The following is a 19,761-nucleotide window of genomic DNA, read 5'->3' as shown; positions in this document are numbered from 1 at the left end:
CCTCAGATCATATTGCCTGACCCTGTATTAACATTGGCAGATGCTTAGCAATATCATGCTGGGTTTGACATGTGAATGTTAGCATTGCTAACACAACATTAGCATATTAACATTTCAGCCGTTTTTATGAGTATTAACATATGCAGACACTTAGCGCTAACATGCTAACATTAGCATAGTAGCAAATTGAGCTATTTTATTTATGTTAACATTGGCACTATCAGGCTTGGTTTATCATGCTAACATTAGCATTGCAAACATTAGCATAGTAACATTTTAGCTGTTTCACGAGTAGAAAGCTATATAAACACTTGTGCACGCAGTGCTATCATGTCAGGTGTTAGCATGTTAGCGCTAGCATGATAATATTAGCATATTTGTAAATGATTGGATTTGTATCGTGAGTCGTGGTTGCCGATACGACTCAAGGATGATATTGATTCATTTAGAACGATACGATCCAAAACGATTCAGTAACTTTAAATCGATTCAGTAACTTTTTAGCCAAAAAGTCAACCAGTGTGACTGTGAAATAAATACCTGGATACTGGACAGTGCAGGTGAGGTTTCCTAGATTCCCGTTGTTTTTTTTTAGGGAATCAGGTATAAATTAAGAATGTATATAAACAAACAAGTGAACAATTCATGGCAAATGCATTCACATTTCATTTGAATTAAGTGCAACCAACACTTCAGGTTGAATTAACAGGAGGTTACCGTTTTCTGCTCTCATTTTCAATATTCAATACGAGAACGAGAGGTGCCTGGACGGTCAGCGTTGTGTGAAATCCCACGGCGCCTGAGTAGGTGGTATTTTATAAACAGCGATTTACTTATTTAGAACATCTCCCTCTTTGCAAAAGCCAGGGTTTCCACACACTGGACCGGAATGGTGGCTCAAATATTCCTCGCTCGCCGGCTTGTCCTCTGCCATCCGCCGTGCTACGTTTTGTTGTCCGCTGGGCCGTGGCGATGACGTCACAGACAGGCAGACTGAATCGAGTAACGTTTAACGTCTTTAAAAAAAACACACACGCACACACACACACACACACACACACACACACACACACACACACACACACACATTCATGTAAAGCCTGCCGTGCTTAAATCCAATGCTTCAGTCGAGCGTTAAGGTGCCACCTCATTGTTTTATTTCGCTGTATGGCTCAAACTTCCCACTGTTATCATCCTAAATCCGGATGGCCGCCAAAAATGAAGGGAATGTCAGCGTGTCCACACAGATTGCAGCTTTCCTGCCTGCTTACAAATGCCAATAAATAAAATGTAATTTAGGTCAATAATTACATATTTTTAAAAAAAGACAACAATTTGAAGAAGAAGTGAGCGTAAATCTGCCTGCCGGGAACATTTGCGGTCAAGACATGATTAGAGCCCCTTGGGTGGATCGTGGAACTTTCCTCGCAGACATCACGCACGTTCCGCAGTCCCCCATCAGCAATGTTGTTTGCGGGCTTTCATGTTGTCGAGGCGTTGTTGTAGTTCCTGGGAAGGCAGCGCATCTCAGCACTTTGTTTGACACGAGTTGTCGCTCATTGTTTACTCCGATTGGTCTTCAATTTCTACGTCTCATTGTGTTGGCCACGTGGTCCCACAAAAAAAGGTTCTGTTAGGTTGGTAACGGTCCAGTGAATGTAAATATTCAATGCCAAACCTGACATCCATAAAGACACACTGACTTGCATCGGTTTCATCAGATGCGCACATTTTCCACATATGGATGGTAAATTCTTGGATACGTTAGCCACATCACGGCTCAGCTTTTGACACTTCACTCGACCCGAAAGACAACAGTGAACCCTGTCTGCTGTGGTACAATACCCAATCTACTTCTGTGTGTAAGGAAGTCCCAGCCCTTAGCTTGAAGGTTAATTACCTTCAATCATAGTTAGGCATGGGCTCTCTCAAATTGTGACGTTCTGCGTCTGTCGCTCTGCTGCCGCTGTCTGCTTTGTGGTTGCAGTGCACTCCATCCTGAGGAGGCGGAGACTCTTGGGCACACCTGCAAGGAATTACCTGCTTGACCTTCTTAAGCACGGCAGCAGCTCACCTGCTCACCGCTTAACGCAGCTTCTTTCCTTTTCCCCTGCTTGCATTGTTAGTTCTTACCTTGCGCTTCCTGACATAGTTGCTAGACGCTATTCCTACTTGTCTCCTGTTTGGGTTGGCCTGCAGTGTATTTGTTCATGGTTTTAATTCATCCTGAACATGCATATGAGTCAAACAGTAGCACATCACATAGTACAATTCACAATTTTGCATGTCCAAAAAGGAGTAGGAAGAAGCAAAGCTTATTTAATTCTACCCCTCATCAGTTTCACATCAGTTGCAATACATTTATTCACCTCTTGTTCTTCCAAGTGTACTTTGTAGGTCTACATGACAATGTAGTGCAATCATAGCCAAGGTTTTTACTTACTAAAAGGAAGCTAGAGGCTTAATAATAACTGATAGAATGATTGAAGAAGTGTTTGATTGATAATGAATGAGTACAGACCATGTACTCACCACAATGAAGAGTTAATAGTCAGTGTAGTAGTGGTTAGATATACTGTAGTATTGTATGTACGCAGTAGTTCAGGTCTCTTCTTCTTTGTATTTTGTGAGCATCAACTGCTTGTACTTTTTCTTAAAATGGCTCATTGTTGTGCATTGTTTGAGTCCCTTACTCAATCCGTTCCACAACTTGATTCCACATACAGAAATGCTGAAAGTTTTCAGTGTTGTCCGTGCATAGAAGTGTTTTAGGTTAAATTTCCCCTCAGATCATATTTCTCCTCTCTTGTTGATAAGAATTGTTTTACATTTTTGGGTAGAAGGTTATTGTTTGCTTTATGCATAATTTTAGCTGTCTGAAAGTTTACTAGATCCACAAATTTGTAATAATTGTGATTTTATAAATAAAGAGTTTGTGTGTTCTCTGTAAGCAGCATTATGACCTTTTTTGTAGCACAGTTAGTGGCTGAAGTGCACTTTTGTAGTTATTACCCCATAACTCGGCACAGTAAGTTAGATATGCTGATATCAGTGAACAGTACAGCGTAGGAAGTGCTTTTTGGTCTAGGACAAATTTAGCTTTTTTCAGTATTGAGGTGTTTCTTGCCACTTTATGCTTTAAATTTTTAATGTGAGATTTCCAGTTCATCTTCTCGTCTACTTTAACCCCGAGAAATGTATTTTCGTTCACCGTGTCAATGTCTACACCATCAATTTGTATTTGCTGATACGCTTCCTTTTTGCACTTACCAAATAGCATTACTTTAGTTTTACTTAGGTTGAGTGATAGTCTGTTTTTATCAAACCATCTTTTTAGTATAATTAGTTCATCTGTGATTTGTTGTACTAGCTCTGGTGTGCTGTCTCCAGAACATAATGCGGTTGTATCGTCTGCAAGTAATACTAGCTTTAGGTCTCTCGGGACTTTACAGATGTCGTTTATGTATCGATTGAATACTTTTGGTCCTAGGATTGACGCCACATGATATGTTTAACCCCTCGGACGTATATTCTCCTAGCTTCACATATTGCCTCCTGTCAGCCAAGCAGCTTTTAACCCAGTTCAAGACCAACCCTCTGATTCCATACCTTTGTAGTTCAGTGATTTGAATATCATGATTAATTGTGTCGAAGGCTTTTGTTAAATCCATAAATACTGCAGCCGCGCACTTTCTGTGATCTTTAGCGTTGGTGATTTCCTCTGTAATTTCAATTAGTGCCATGGAAGTTGAAATGGTACTTCTGTATCCGTATTGACTGTCCGCTAGTAACTCATTTTTATTTATAAAATTGTCCAACCTGTTATTAAATAGTTTTTCAATGATTTTGGAAAATTGTGGCAATAAGGACACTGGTCGGTAGTTTATGAATTGATGTTTGTTTCCATTTTTAAAGATTGGAACTACTTTAGCTATTTTCATTTTGTTTGGGAATTTACCTGTCTGGAATGATAGGTTACTAAGGTATGTTAGCGGTTGTGCAATCTCATTTATAACCCTTTTTATCGTTTCCATTTCTATTCCGTTGCAATCGGTTGATGTTTTCGCTTTGAATTTATTAACAATATCAATGATTTCCTTTTGTGTAACGTTAGTGAGGAACATGGAATTGGGATTCTTGTCTATGATCTCATTTCTTTCCTCTACTGGTGGTAATTTGGGATCTTTGTTTCCAGTTCCGGTCCATTATTTACGAAGTAGTTGTTGAACTTTTCAATTACCAGATTCATATTGTCATATTTATCCTTTCCGTCTATGGAATAAGGAGGGTAGTCTGCTTTCTTAGCACCGTTCCGTAGAATACTGTTTAAATGCCCCAGGTTGCTCTAGTGTTGTTTTTGTTCTTGTTTAATAATTGACTATAATATTCTCTCATACACACTCTCAAAATGTTTGTTAACTTATTTTTGTATGTTTTATATATTTTTCCTGCTTCTTTAGTTTTTTGAATGATAAATCTCCTATATCGTGTATTTTTCTTCTTCCAGGCATTTAGTAGTCCCTTGCTCATCCATGGCTGATTTCTCTTCCTTTGCTTATTAGATACTTCTCTCAGTGGACAATGTCTGTTGGAGCACTTCATATAAATATTAAGAAAGTTGTTGTATGCCTCGTTCACATCATTCTCACGATATACGCACTCCCATCTTTGTTTTTCCAAATCTTTCCTAGAAGCGTGAATACTTTCCTCTGTATGTGATCTTTTCAATGTCCTGATATCGTCCTTCTTTCTCTTTTTATAGTTTTCATTATAAATCGTAAACACCGGAAGATGGTCAGTAATATCATTAATTAACAGGTGTTGTTATGGAAATCATTGGTGAATATGTTATCAATTAATGTTGCGCAGTGATCTGTAATTCTACTTAAACTGTTCATTGTATCAATAAAGTTATCTATTCTGGTTTGCTTATTTGAATTCAGAAGGTCAATGTTGAAATCTCCACAGACAAAGATTATTTTCTGGATAATGTCTGTGAATGTTGCTTTGCTCCAATCCTCAAATATTTCAATGCTAGACATAGGTGTTCTATTTATACAACTTATTAGTACATTTTGACTTTTCTCTTTACTGATTTCAATAGTTATGCATTCTAGAATGTTATCAATAGCAAATGACATGTTCTTTACTACTTTCTAATTCAGATTTTTATGCACATACGCGGCCACTCCTCCTCCACTTTTGTTGTTCCTATTGACGCAGTTCATGTCATAACCTCGCAGCTCAAAGTCCACGCCTTTGTTGACATTAATCCAAGTTTCTGAAATAGCGATTATTTTAAAGGGTTCCTTAAATAGACCCAGGTATTGTCTGATATTATTAGAATTTGCATACATCCTTCTACTATTAATGTGAATGATTGACAACTTATTGCCTGTATGAAAGTTGTCATTATATTGTTCATCTGCGTGGTAGCAGCAGTCATTTGTGATATGAGAAAAGAAGTTTGTGTCTGGGTCTATGTCTTCCTCCAAAATGTTATAAAATGTAGTAGTTTATTGTCCATTGTCCATGTGTTAACCAGCTACCATCATCATGAGATCTACCATGAGCTATTATAAATAAAACAGTTGGATTATATTAGTTTGTCCAGATCCTTCAGACTCCTGACCATTAATACTTTTGCTTGTTCTGGTGTTCCGTTTAACTTTATGTAAATTTTGCAGTTGGAGGTCCAAGTTGCTTGTATTTTTTTTCTTTCCGTAGATATCTAGCTCTCTTTGCTATTTTACTGCTATTTTATTACTGCAGCAGCAAATGACCGAGGTCGTGTTGGTAACCCCGTGACAATCACATCATTCATTCATGTATATTGTTCTAGCTCAGATAATCTACTTTCCAAATTTGCAATTGAGACATCTTTCTCCTCATTTTTTCTCTTCAACTCTTTGATCTCCTGCACCATGTTAATTAATGTGTCTTGCTTACTTGTGACTTCTTCCATACGATGACTCATAAATTCCACAGACTTTCTTAGTTCTTCGTTTGACCTTTTTAGTTCTTCCATGTCCCTTTTGGTAGCCATATTTCTCGGTCTTTGTCAGTTGCAGCCTCGGCTGGTGATTCCGGCTGTGTTCCCAGTGGTGAGGGATGCAACCCGGCAGCAAACGGCAGGTCGCGGCAGTGAAGGCAGAAGGCCCTGCGGTGGCCCCTTGCAGCTAACGTTAGCGTCGCTAGCCGTCGCTGGCAATGTCCGTGATGGCGGTTGTCAAGACCCGGTGATGAAGGCAGAAGTCAAGTGGCAGTTATTGGGTCTTGGTGATGAAGGCCGAAGGCTCAGTGGTGACTTCGATGTCAGCACAGGAACAGGACGGCAGGAAGCGAGTTGCTAGTCCGGAGCTAATTCGGCTAGCAGGCCGCATAAGCAGGAAGTGTGGACGATAGACACAGCGGCCAGTACCATTCGTAGTTTTTTGTGCCACTGTCTTGGTCTCAAATGTTGCCACCAGATAATGGCACAAAACAAGACTTACTCGCACGGGCTCCTGTCGAAGCCCTCTTTAGATGATCGACGTACAGGCTGGAATAAAGCGGAAACTTACCGACACAGGCCCAAACGTGGGCCTGCTGAGGTGGATTTGGCTCTGGTAAGTGTCCCTTTCTCCTGTTGCAATTCTGGCAATATTGTTTTTCTCCCTGTCAGCCTTTTGCTGTCAGCGTTTTCTCTTTTGTTACTTTTTCCCGCTCATATTTGTGTTGTACTTTTCCCTTGGTGGACACCTTTTGTTCTCATTAAACATTTTTGTTATCTTTCTCGCTGTGTTCCTCTGCATTGGGATCCACACATTCGCATTGCTCGCGCCAAACCTGACACAAATATTGATCACAAATCTGTCCAAATCTGTGATAGTGAGCACTTCTCCTTTGCTGAGATAATCCATCCCACCTCACAGGTGTGCCATATCAAGATGCTGATTAGACACCATGATTAGTGCACAGGTGTGCCTTAGACTGCCCACAATAAAAGGCCACTCTGAAATGTGAAATGTTTTATCACACAGTACAATCTCACAGATGTCGCAAGATTTGAGGGAACGTGCAATTGGCATGCTGACAGCAGGAATGTCAAGCAGAGCTGTTGCTCGTGCATTAAATGTTCATTTCTCTACCATAAGCCGTCTCCAAAGGCGTTTCAGAGAATTTGGCAGTACATCCAACCAGCCTCACAACCGCAGACCACGTGTAACCACACCAGCCCAGGACCTCCACATCCAGCATGTTCACCTCCAAGATCGTCTGAGACCAGCCACTCGGACAGCTGCTGAAACAAACGGCTTGCATAACCAAAGAATTTCTGCAGAAACTTTCAAAAACTGTCTCAGGGAAACTCATCTGCACGCTCGTCATCCTCATCGGGGTCTCAACCTGACTCCAGTCTGGCGTCGTGTGAGTGAACAGTTTTCTGAAGTCAATGTTGTGGATCGAGTGGCCCATGGTGGCGGTGGGGTTATGGTATGGGCAGGCGTCTGTTATGGACGAAGAACACAGGTGCATTTTATTGATGGCATTTCGAATGCACAGAGACACCGTGACGAGATCCTGAGGTTCATTGTTGTGTCATACATCCAATAACATCAACTCATGTTGCAGCAGGAAAATGCACGGCCCCATGTTGCAAGGATCTGTACACAATTCTGTACATAACTCTCTTGAACTCTTGAACTCTTGAACTTGAACAATTCTTGGAAGGTGAAAACGTCCCAGTTCTTGCATGGCCAGCATTCTCACCGGACATGTCACCCATTGAGCATGTTTGGGATGCTCTGGATCGGCGTATACGACAGTGTGTGCCAGTTCCCGCCAATATCCAGCCACTTCGCACAGCCATTGAAGAGGAGTGGACCAACATTCCACAGGCCACAATCGACAACCTGATCAACTCTATGCAAAGGAGATGTGTTGCACTGCATGAGACAAATGGTGGTCACACCAGATACTGACTGGTTTTCTGAGTCCCCAGGACTAACATGGACAGTTTTTCCAGGCTCCTGCCTCCTACAGATTAGAATTCGACCTTAGTGCTCTCAGACCACTCTGTATTCACTGCTATCAGCATGTAAGTGCTGTTTTAAGGTATTTGACAAAAATACAAATTTTTACTAGTCATACAAAATATACACAATATTTACACTGTGCTAGCAGTTATTTCTTTCAGAATGACCAAAATTCCACAGTGTGAAAGAATTACATCTAAAATAGCATAATATCCCACCCTTAAATGAAAAGTGAATAGGATTTACTGTATGTCTGTTTTCTGTGGCCTCATTGGATGTATTTGGAATTTTTTGGTAAATGGCTGCAAGTTTATATGCATAGCTGAAATTTGAACTTCTCATTTTTTAGGAGCTTTGTGCTACAGATGAATCCTTGTCAGAATCCAGCCAGGTTGCGGAAGTGAATGTTTTCCATCTGGCTCAAAGTCCTCTGAAGATGAAGCGATCCAAACAAAAACAACACTCAAACTAACGAGTGTTGATGTACCTGACACAACTGTCCCTGATGCAGATGTTGATGACACCAAGGAGGAGGGTAAGCATCAAGTTACAGTGGAATCCTGTGTCAGGGGACAAAAACGGAGATGGAACAAGAGACACTACTGTCTGTACTGCAAAAAAGCGCAGAGTAAAATGGCACGTCATCTAATTCGGACACACAGTGATGAAAAAGAAGTGGCCTTAGTTAAAGGTCTTCCACCGTCATCGAAAAAACATCGTCAAAGGTTAGAGACACTTCGCAGGAAAGGACATTTAATGCATAACATAAATACGCTGAAGAGGACAGGGTGAGACAGTAACCTACAGGCAGCCATCAGAAAACGCAAGTGCAGAAGACTATTTACCATGCCACCTGTGTTATGGGTTCTATTCAAAAGCAAAGCTTTGGAGACATGAGAAAGCGAGTCGCAAAACAATGAATGAGTCGCAAGTGGAATCAAGGAAACGAAGAAGGGTTCAAACTGCTGCTTCATCTCTTCTTCCACGCAAAGGAGAGACATCAGCGATGTGCTCTGAAATTGTTAGCAGAATGGTGAGTGATGATGTATCCCGAGAAGTGAGAAATGACCCATATATGAGAGTTTGGTGATAGACTCCTGGAGAAACATGGGAGCGATAAATCAAAAGATGGTGCTCATGTCAGTCAAAAGATGAGAGAGCTGGGAAGATTCATGCTCACTGCCAAGACCCTTGACAACAAGGTGAAAAAACTACATGTTTTGGTGCTTCCCAAGTTTCCTTTAGCAGTGGCAGCAGCTAAAAAATCATCTGGTTTCACCAAGTCAAAGTACAGGTACCATACACCATCGCTTGCTTTCAAGTTGGGACATTCACTGACATTTTGATTGCACTGTATGTCAAGGCTGAAGACGAAACAAGTGCTGGCAGAGTGAGAAGCTTCTTGGGCTTGAGAGTGGGACCTCTATGTGTCTCGCAATCCACGTACAAACTTAGAAGAGGACCGATAGAACAAAAAAGAAATGATCCCACTCACAGAAGATGCCATGAAGCTCCACAATGTTTTGAAGTCTACAGAAAAGGAAGCAAAGGAGAAACTCTTGGAAGGACCTAATCCCAGAGCATACAAGGCTCTCAGTGAGTGCCTTCTTTCACAAATTATTCTTTTCAACAGAAGACGCCACGGCGAGGGGGCAAAGATGCCTCTACAGACTTACAGGAACAAGAACACAGATGAACCAGATGATGATGTTATGCATTGCCTGACAAAACTGGAGCAGGATTTGAGTCATGAGTTCATTTCAATTCAGATTGGTGATCAGAGGGAAGAGAGGACAAAAGGTGCCCGTGCTTCCCACAAAGGAAATGACTCAATCACTGGATTTTCTCATTCAAAAAAGATGTGAAGATAATGACATTTTGGACAGTAATGAATATTTAGTTGCAAGACAGAACTCAAAATCCCATCTTCGAGGTTCAGGCTGTCTGAGAAGGTTTTCAGCTTTAAGTGGGGCGAGAAAACACGAAACCCTCACATCATCCCAAATGAGAAAACATGTGGCTATACTAAGCCAGATAATCAACTTGAAGAAAAATGAGCTCGATCAGCTGGCCATTATGGGACACGATATTCGGGATCATCGAGATTATTACTGGCTAACTGAGAACACACTTCAGATGGCAAAGATTATTAAGCTGCTCATGGCAATAGGACTCGGAACTGAAGTCCACAAAGGCAAATCTCTTGATGAGATTGATTTAGGTTTAGAGGGTAAGTATGACATACCTTTGCATTTATAAATCATAGTCATAGGGGGATAGGGTGAGGCTTCCGGGTGTCGGGCAGTCGACCACTGTGTGTGCACGCGCGCATGTGTGCGTGCGCGCTTGGGTGCGTAGGGGTGTGTATGTGCGTGCGTGTGTGTACTTTTATTTTAGTTATTTATTTTTTGGGGGGGGCATACAGGGGTTTGCTCCGTGGGGTCGGGTGCTGGGTGATACATCTCTGCCGCGTGTGCCTCCTGCATCCCTAGGCGGGGCGGCCCTGTGTCGGGGGTCGAGCGGGGGTTGGCCCGTGGCGGGCCGGGCTCCGCTCCCTGGGGTGGGGGTGGCGGTGGGCGGGGATTGGAGCTTCCGGCGCGGGCGGGCTTCTTTCCAGTTGTGGGGGTGTCCCTGGGCTTGCCGGTTTGTGGCCCCCCGGTACTCGTCTGCCTTTGTGGGGTGTGATCTCTCGCTGGTCTCCGGGGTTGGCAGTCCTCCGGCCCGCCGGCGCCCTGTCCTTGGCTGGGATTGCCTCTCTTCGGCCCCTTGCTGGTCTTCCCGGGGGGGAGGGCTCTCTGGGCTGGCTCTTGGGGCACTGATCTTTGTGCTGCCTACCCCTGTGGGCCGGGTGGCCTTCTGGCGGCGGGGGCTCGGCCTGGCTATTTGGGGCGGGGCTCTCTGGGAGGTGGAGGGCGGCCCCTTTCCTTTCATGCATTCTCAGTGACAATTACACGCCCACACATTCTTGCACCTTTATATATATGAAGTCTTCCCCACATACAGAGATACCTGTACACATGCACACTCACAGTACATACGTACTTCCCCACATTACTCACTGAGTTAACCAGGGTGTTATTATGTTGTTGGTTTTATTACAGCGACGGTGATATCAGCAGTATGACTATAGTTTTTTTTTTACAATGATATGCATTACAGTAATTATCATTCTGTTCACTATCATGGATAATCATTTATTACTACAATTATGTGTGACTGTTTCAATGCAGTATTGTCATTGTGATCACTATCATAGTTCATCATTTCATGACTGCTATTATGTGTGACTGTTTCAATGCAGTATTATCATTGTAAATCACTATCATAGTTCATCATTTCATTACTACAATTATGTGTGACTGTTTCAATGCAGTATTATCATTGTGATCACTATCATAGTTCATCATTTCATTACTACAATTATGTGTGACTGTTTCAATGCAGTATTGTCATTGTGATCACTATCATAGTTCATCATTTCATGACTGCTATTATGTGTGACTGTTTCAATGCAGTATTGTCATTGTGATCACTATCATAGTTCATCATTTCATTACTACAATTATGTGTGACTGTTTCAATGCAGTATTGTCATTGTGATCACTATCATAGTTCATCATTTCATGACTGCTATTATGTGTGACTGTTTCAATGCAGTATTGTCATTGTGATCACTATCATAGTTCATCATTTCATGACTACTATTATGTGTGACTGTTTCAATGCAGTATTGTCATTGTGATCACTATCATAGTTCATCATTTCATGACTGCTATTATGTGTGACTGTTTCAATGCAGTATTGTCATTGTGATCACTATCATAGTTCATCATTTCATGACTACTATTATGTGTGACTGTTTCAATGTAGTATTGTCATTGTGATCACTGTCATAGTTCATCATTTCATGACTGCTATTATGTGTGATTGTCATTGACAGCGTTGTCATTGTGGTTGTTATTGTTTTGTCCTTTGTCCGTCTTTATAGTTGTCACAATTGTTGTTGTTGTTGCTGCTGTTGTCCTTGTCTCTTGTCTGTCTTTTTTTTGTCCCCCTCTCATCCCCGCACCACCCCCGTTTCCTTTTCTCTTCTTCTCTGTCCCCTCCTGCTCCAGTCCGGTCGCTCCAAATTTGCTTAATAACAAGCATCAAAGTCAAATAAATTTTGTATAACAGGGGAAGTGTATATCACACTTCTCCCTGGTAGAGTAAATCTGTTGAGCACTTGAGGGCTTTTAGATCTATAATTCTATCTGCTTTTTAAAGGCTGGACAGGACAGGGGAGAAAAAAAAAAAATCATAGTCATAGGAGAACACTAATGTTTGCTCTCACATTACATCATCAAAATGTTGTGTTTTCTGCTAAAATTGTTGCCTTGTCTGCAAAAGTGGGGGCTGACCACGAGCCACGTCAGTCAAAACAATGCCCGAGTCCTCAGCGAGAGAACTTTGTGAACGTGGGAGCAGGATGACTATTCAGGTGCTATGAATCTGTTTATCGTTTTGTCAGTTAACTGATTCTGATTGGTAACTTGAAAAGGAGCCAGAGCATGCAGATCTCCGCCCATCATTCCACTGTGATGTCAGAGCTTCACTGATGTGTCATAACGCACCTTTGATTTCAGTGAGATCAATGTAAATTTTACAATTTCATGGAAATATCAACAAAATTTGTTCATAACTAAAAAAAATAATCATCTGTTCATTGTCCTGTTAAACATTTCATCAAAATCCATTCAGAACAATTAGAGTTATTGTGGTCCCAGACAAACAGAAAAGGACCGCCTGTCACGTTACACAAATACACTATTTTAGGCAACATTTAAAGTTCCAACCATTTAGATCTACAATTCTATCTGCCTTAAAGGCTGGGCAGGACAGGGGGAAAAAAAAGTTCCAACCTGAGTTCATCTCTTAAAATATTAACAGCCTCCTATTTGTTCAGGTCATAACAATCCACTGATGGAGTAACCTGCTCATTCAATGTATTCATATGCAGAACTCATTCTTTGGGCACAAAGTTTCAGAACCTAGAACTTAATAGGAGGCTGTTACCAGTTCCTTAGGCGAATTCAAGTCAAATCCAAAAATCGAATCAAAATCCAAATTCAAATCCAAACTTTTGTCTATATATAGTGTATGCCTATCACAGTTTAAGGTCTAAAGAGTGTTGAAGTGTTGTGATGGAGTACTTAGGCCCTTTTGTTGAAGTCATATTGAAAGACTGTCTCCAGACCAGAGTAGAATGGTTTCTGGTGTGAAAAACACTAAGTCACAGTATCAGATGGTATGAATTGGTTCAATGTACAACCCACTTTATCACGGTAAGAAATTGATAATAGCTGATGAAATAGTTGACAGAGACTCAGTTTGATGGTGAGTGAGTACAGACAATGTACCCACTGAAAATGAAGAGTTTGTAGTCAGTGCAAGACTGGTTAGACATAGCATTGTACTTTACATGCACAGTGGTTCAGGTGTCTTCTTCCTTGTACTTTATGAACATCAACTGCTTATACTGTTTCTTGAAATTTTAGTGCATTGTTTGAGTTCCTTAGTTAATCCTTTACACAGCTTGATTCCACATCCAGAAATGCTGAAGGTTTTTAGTGTAGCCGTGCATATAAGTGTTTTAGGTTGAATTTGTCCCCAAGATCATATTCTCCTCTTTTGTTGAGAAGAATTTTTTTTTTACTTTTTTGGGTAACATGTTATTGTTTGCTTTATGCATAATTTTAGCTGTTTGATAGTTTACCAGATCAGAAAATTTTAATAATTGTGATTTTAGGAATAAAGGATGTTCCCTGTAAGCGGCATTATGGATCATCCTAACTGACCTTCTCTAGCATAGTTAGAGTGTAGTGTACTTTTATAGTTGTTTCCGCATATCTCCACACAATAAGTTAGATACTGTAATACCAGAGAGCAGTAGAGAGTACAAAGTGATTTTTGGTCCAGAATGAATTTTGCTTTATTTGGTATTGAGGTACAGTATTTCTACCCACTTTATGTTGTATATTTTTCATGTGAGATTTCCACTTCTACTGTGTAACTGTCCGTGTGACAAATTTTGCATGTTTTCCTTTGTTGTAGGAGATCCAGACACTGTAAGTCTGAGGTCTGTAAACCCTCTGATGATTGAGTCCTCCTCTCTCAGCCAAAGTTTTGGCTACGTGTAATGGATCGTGGCAGTCACAACAAAATAAGAGGCCCGACGCCTTAAAAATGATGTTTGTTTAATTTTTTACTTGAAGACAAAGTTAAGTAATATGAGAGGAGGGATACGCAACAGGCTAAAGCAAAGGGGCAGCCGCTTGCTCTTACCGGCTATCACCCTGACAAACGTGCGATCACTTCGGAACAAGGCAGATGAACTTTCAGCGCTACTAAAGTCCGATCCGGATTACCAACGAACCAGTCTCTTTTGCTTTACGGAGACCTGGCTCACCGGAGAAGTGGACGTGCAGTTGGATGGATACAACATCATTCGGTTTGACAGAGATGCTGTCAAAACACGGAAGTCGATCGGGGGCGGGGTTTGCATGGCGGTGAATAAATCATGGGCTACCAACTATACAATGAGGGAGACGGAGTGCTGCAAACATTATGAACTGATGACTGTATCTTTCAGACCATACTACCTGCCTAGAGAATTCTCACAAATAACAATTATGTTAGTATATGTCCCTGGCCCAGATTTCAATCTAGCTGCAGAGCGCATAGTTGAGCGGTATAACAATGCTGTCACTCACAGGAGAGCAGCCAGTGTTTATACTGGGGGATTTTAACAGGTGTGATATCTCCACCCATCTCCCCAGTCTCGAACAATACGTGACCACAGCCACAAGGGGACAGAATACACTGGACTTGTGTTTTGGGAATGTCTCAGCGGCATATGTCTCAAAGCCACGCCCACCACTCGGACTATCAGACCACAATGTGATCTTATTGTTACCAAAATATAGATCACGGTTAAAAACAGGGGATTGTCACAAAAACCATCAGGGTCTGGAATGAGGACGCATTTGAAACCTTAAAGGGCTGCTTTGAGCTGACGGATTGGGATTTATTTTTTAATGACTGTGGTGATAATTTTAATGTGCTTTCTGAAGTCCTCACCTCGTACAACATGTTCTGCGAAGACAATGTTACCCTTATTAAACAGGTAACCATCTACCCAAATAACAACAGGTGGGTTACTAAGGACATGAAAAACTGTCTAAGGGAGAAGAAAAGAGCATTTCTCCAGGGTGACAAAATTAAAGAAGCAATTCAGGAGGCAGGATGCACAAGCTAAAAAGAAATACAAGGATAATGTGGAAAGAAAATTAACATCTGGAAATGCACGTGAGGCATGGCAGGGCCTGAATACCATGATGGGCAGATCAACAAAACCTGGAAAGGCTGACTGTCCGGACCCAGCCTCCTTAGCAGAACAGCTCAACGTCCTCTTCACTCGGTTTCACAACATCTGCCTGGACTCCTGAGACCCACAGTCCCCACTCCCTCTCCATTGATGAACAGCTGGTGACCACCATCCTGGCCAGAGTGAATCCCAACAAAGCAGCGGGCCCTGATGGACTCTGAGGCAGGGTGCTCAAAGAGTGCTCCACTCAGCTAGGTGGAGTGGTCACCAGGCTTTTCCAGCTCTTACTGGATTCTAGCAGTCCCCGGATCGTGGAAGGAATCAACAATCATCCCCCTTCCAAAAAAGGCGAGACCAAAGGGCTTGCAGGACTACAGGCCAATAGCCTGACTTCTGTCCTTTGTAAATGCATAGAGAGGGTTGGAGCTGACTAGCTGAGATCTGAATTGTTCAACAAATTGGACCCTCTCCAGTTCGCTTACAAAGTTAGCGTGGCACAGAGGATGCAAGCCTCATGCTTTTAGATCAGGTTACCAAGCAGCAGGATTCCACACACCCCCACACAAGGATTTTATTCATGGATTTTTCGTCAGCTTTTAATACTGTAATTAACAACACACTGCTACAACATCTGTCATCACTCCAGGTTCGTACAATGCTCATTTTATGGATCAAGGAATTTTTATGTGATAGGCCACAGCATGTGTTTTTAAATGGTTGTAGGTCCAGCCAACAACCGAACCCCAACAACACAATACATTTCACTACCAGTATGGCTGTAGGGCGGATTTGTTTGTACTCAGAATGGCTCGTTCAAGTCAGAAAAGTAAGCTTACCTATATATGTTGATCAGTGTGAACTGTGGGTCTGCATCTGGCTGGTGAGAAGTTCAATGTCAGGTTCCATTTTAGTCACAGCCAGTCTCAAACACTGATGGAGATGTTCGTCTGTCAATCTTGATCTCATCGGAGTTTTCAGGTGCTTCATGTGTGAAAAGGTTTGCTCACAGATATATGTGCTGCCAAAAAGTGTGGACATCTTCATTGCGTGTTTTTTAATGTTAGGGTACGTGTCCTTTGAGAGGGCGGCAGAGAAGTCAATGAAACTCAATGAGACACAAGTCCGATTAATCTCAGAGACGCGCCCACCACACTCGGAGCTCTGTCAGTCATGATGCTAACAAGCTTCGACCAGTCCAGGTTCAACTCTTCCATGGTTTGGCATACTTTCACGAAAATATCCTCCCTTTGAGACTTTGGCGGGCTGCCAGATCCTCGCACATTTCAAAGTTTGCGCTAACTCCGCTAATAAAAGTGAGCAGCTGCGCTGTGTCCTGCACATCCGCGCTCTCTTCCAGTGCTAATGAGACAAAGTAAAATTCGTCTTCTGCTGCAGCTTGGCATATGCATTACCCCCGATTTCTTCAATGCGTCTTGTGTTTGTAGACTTGTAGTCTTGTTGTTAAGACATCTTTCTTGCTCGCTCGAATGGAGGACTGGTTCTGCTGAGCTTGGCGTACAAATGTATTCTGCTGAGCTAACAGTCCACTTTTTAGCTTTGAGAGTTTGTCTGCTCGCATTTGGCCTTGCAAGCTAGCATACTTGTCTTTGTGCCGGGATTCATAGTGTCGGCGCAGATTATATTCTTTGACAGATGAGACAGCCTTTTCTTTGCATTGAACAAAAAAATAATCGTCCACTGCAGGTTAAATACCCTTCATTCTGAATCAATTTTTCTCTTGTACTCTTTCCGCCATTACTCCGTTTTAATTGACAGGGGTGTGTCCAGGATTTTTTTTGTTGTTTTGAGGGAGGGGTTTCAGATAGAGCACAGACTGCGGAAGGGTGGAATAGAATGTTACGTTCTCTGCATATACAAGTCTCGATCACATGGCCGGACTGAAAAAAAAAATCATCATGCATCTCTGGTATTGTTCAGGGGGCCGGGCAAAATGTGGAGGCGGGCCGCAGTTTGGGGACCACTGATATAGACAATAACCTGTCTTTTGAACACCAGGCAGACTCTGCTTTCAAGAAGGCGCAACAACGCCTCCACCTCCTGAGAAAACTGAGATCTTTTAATGTTAGCAAAGACATTTTAACTCTTGTGTACACTTCACTCATAGAATCCATCCTCACATATAATATCTCTTCCTGGTACAATTTTCTCACACTCAAACATAAAACAAAACTCTCAAGAATCATAAACAAGGCCAGTAAAATCACTCAAACACCTCAGACTCCCCTCTGTGAATCGTATAGGCCATCAGTGCTGAGAAAAGCCACTCTCATCACTGAGGATGCCACACACAGCTTGCACCATTCCTTCACTCTGCTGCCATCAGGCAGACGATACAGAACCCCGCTGGCCCGCAAAAACACCTACAAGAAATCCTTTATTCAAGTTGCAGTAACTATCTTAAATAGCGCCCGGTAGCACTGTTATTCTTTTATTGTAGTATTTTTTTGTTTGTGACTTATGTTTTTGTTGTGTGTTTTATATTGTACTTCATTGTGAGTGAATTTTTATAAGCCGTGTTGGAAGACAAATTTCTGTTCTATAGAACAGACAATAAAGTTCGATTCTTCTTCTTCTATTCTTCCATTCTTCTTCTTCTTCTAATATATTGTACGAATGGAAATACTGTATATGCTATACAGATAAATATCCACCCATTCATTTTCTGTGCCGCTTAATCCTTAGGGTCGCGGGGGTATGCTGGAGCCTATCCCAGCTGACTTTGGGCGGAAGGCAGGGCACACCCTGAACTGGTGAAGAAGAAGAAGACTAAGAGATGTGCTGAACCAGATGGTAAGCAATTAAGTTGACTTTTGCTCTATTGTGATGTGGTTTATCTGTCATTAGGAATTTTGTAATTAAAGCTCACATTCATTCGTTGCAGACGAACCAGCCATTCCAAGTAAAAAGGATCTCATTAAACATTTTAATCAGATTAATCAGTTTTTAAATTAGTTAATCATGCTTAATCACCATTAGCAACTACTGTATGTCTGAAATATGCCATTTTTACTGTATTCAATTCACAGAAAGATAAATGGCAGGACAGGACTATGTATGTATATATATATATATATATATATATACATACATATTAAGGCTGCAGCTATTGAATATTTTAGTAGCCGTGCTTGCTCTGGTGCACTTGCGTAAATACACTAAAATATGTCACCTAATACTGTACATGAAATAAGTTAGATACTGCTTTTAAAGCGTTATTTTTGACAGCCCTACTATTTTTATTTTTAGTTTATATTTTTTATGTGTTTAGTTTGAGTTTTTTTCATGTTTTGAGTTATTATTCAGGTGCAGGATTTGAAAAGAGCACTAAGTATTGGGTAATAGTTGAGTAAATACATTTGTTCTGAATGCATTGTAATGATATTTTCAGGTAATTCTGAATTTCACATTCATCTCACTGAAATCAAAGGTGCTTTGACGACAACACAGACTATTGCAGATAAGTGAAGCTAACGGTACTGATGGGCAGAGGTGTGCGCTCTGTGCCTGGTTTTTGGATCGTTTTAGTTAGCGATAATAAATTTGTTCTGCTCTGCTGTAGCACTCCAAATGTATCCAGTCATGTTCTTTCTTCATTTGCTCTTTTCTTACTACAGTTATGAAATCTGATGATATATTTTTTTTCTGATTTTAGGAGCATCCCTTGGATGCCGTGGGTAGCAACAATGTTTACATGCAGATCGTAGACCTAGCCACACACTGGGTTAAGTTGGGACATTTGTTCCCGGCCACACTGGCTGTTTGAAATCTTCAGTGCAGAGCGGGAATGAGTACAAACAAGGCCTCTTCATTAATAGACAATAATTTGGTTTATCTGACATTTTATGAAGTATTTCTTTCATTTACACAAGTGTGTTCTAACCCTAACCTAACATCATTAAACTCAGAAGCTTCATTCATTCCCTCCGACAGCGTTTTTTCAAGAATGAATACACACAAAAAGTACTGAAATAAAATGAAATCTTTGTATAAATGATTTATCAATACGGAGGATGTCATTTTTGTTTTCTCTTTTAGGTACGCCTAGTCACGTTCTAAATGTCAAAGCAGGCAGTCGCAGACCTTGGACTTCAGCAGAAAAGGCTGCTGGATGGCGACAGCTGGGAAAGTTCATCACAGAGTTCCAGGGAAAGAACCCAGCATGATTGTCAGGTTCATGCAAACTAATACATTCATGAAACAACGAGACAGGAGAAAGAAAACAACTAGTATGGCCTTTTTACTCGCGAGGAGAACGTAAGAAATGTACTCAGCATACAACCTTCTGCCGCTCTGAAGACACTCGCCGTCTCCTCGCTTTTTATTTCCTTAGGGAGTTTCCTAGTTACATGAGGCATTGCA

This window comes from Dunckerocampus dactyliophorus, chromosome 8 (assembly GCF_027744805.1).
Source record: "Dunckerocampus dactyliophorus isolate RoL2022-P2 chromosome 8, RoL_Ddac_1.1, whole genome shotgun sequence".
NCBI lineage: Eukaryota > Metazoa > Chordata > Actinopteri > Syngnathiformes > Syngnathidae > Dunckerocampus > Dunckerocampus dactyliophorus.
This window is presented reverse-complemented; position numbering follows the sequence as displayed.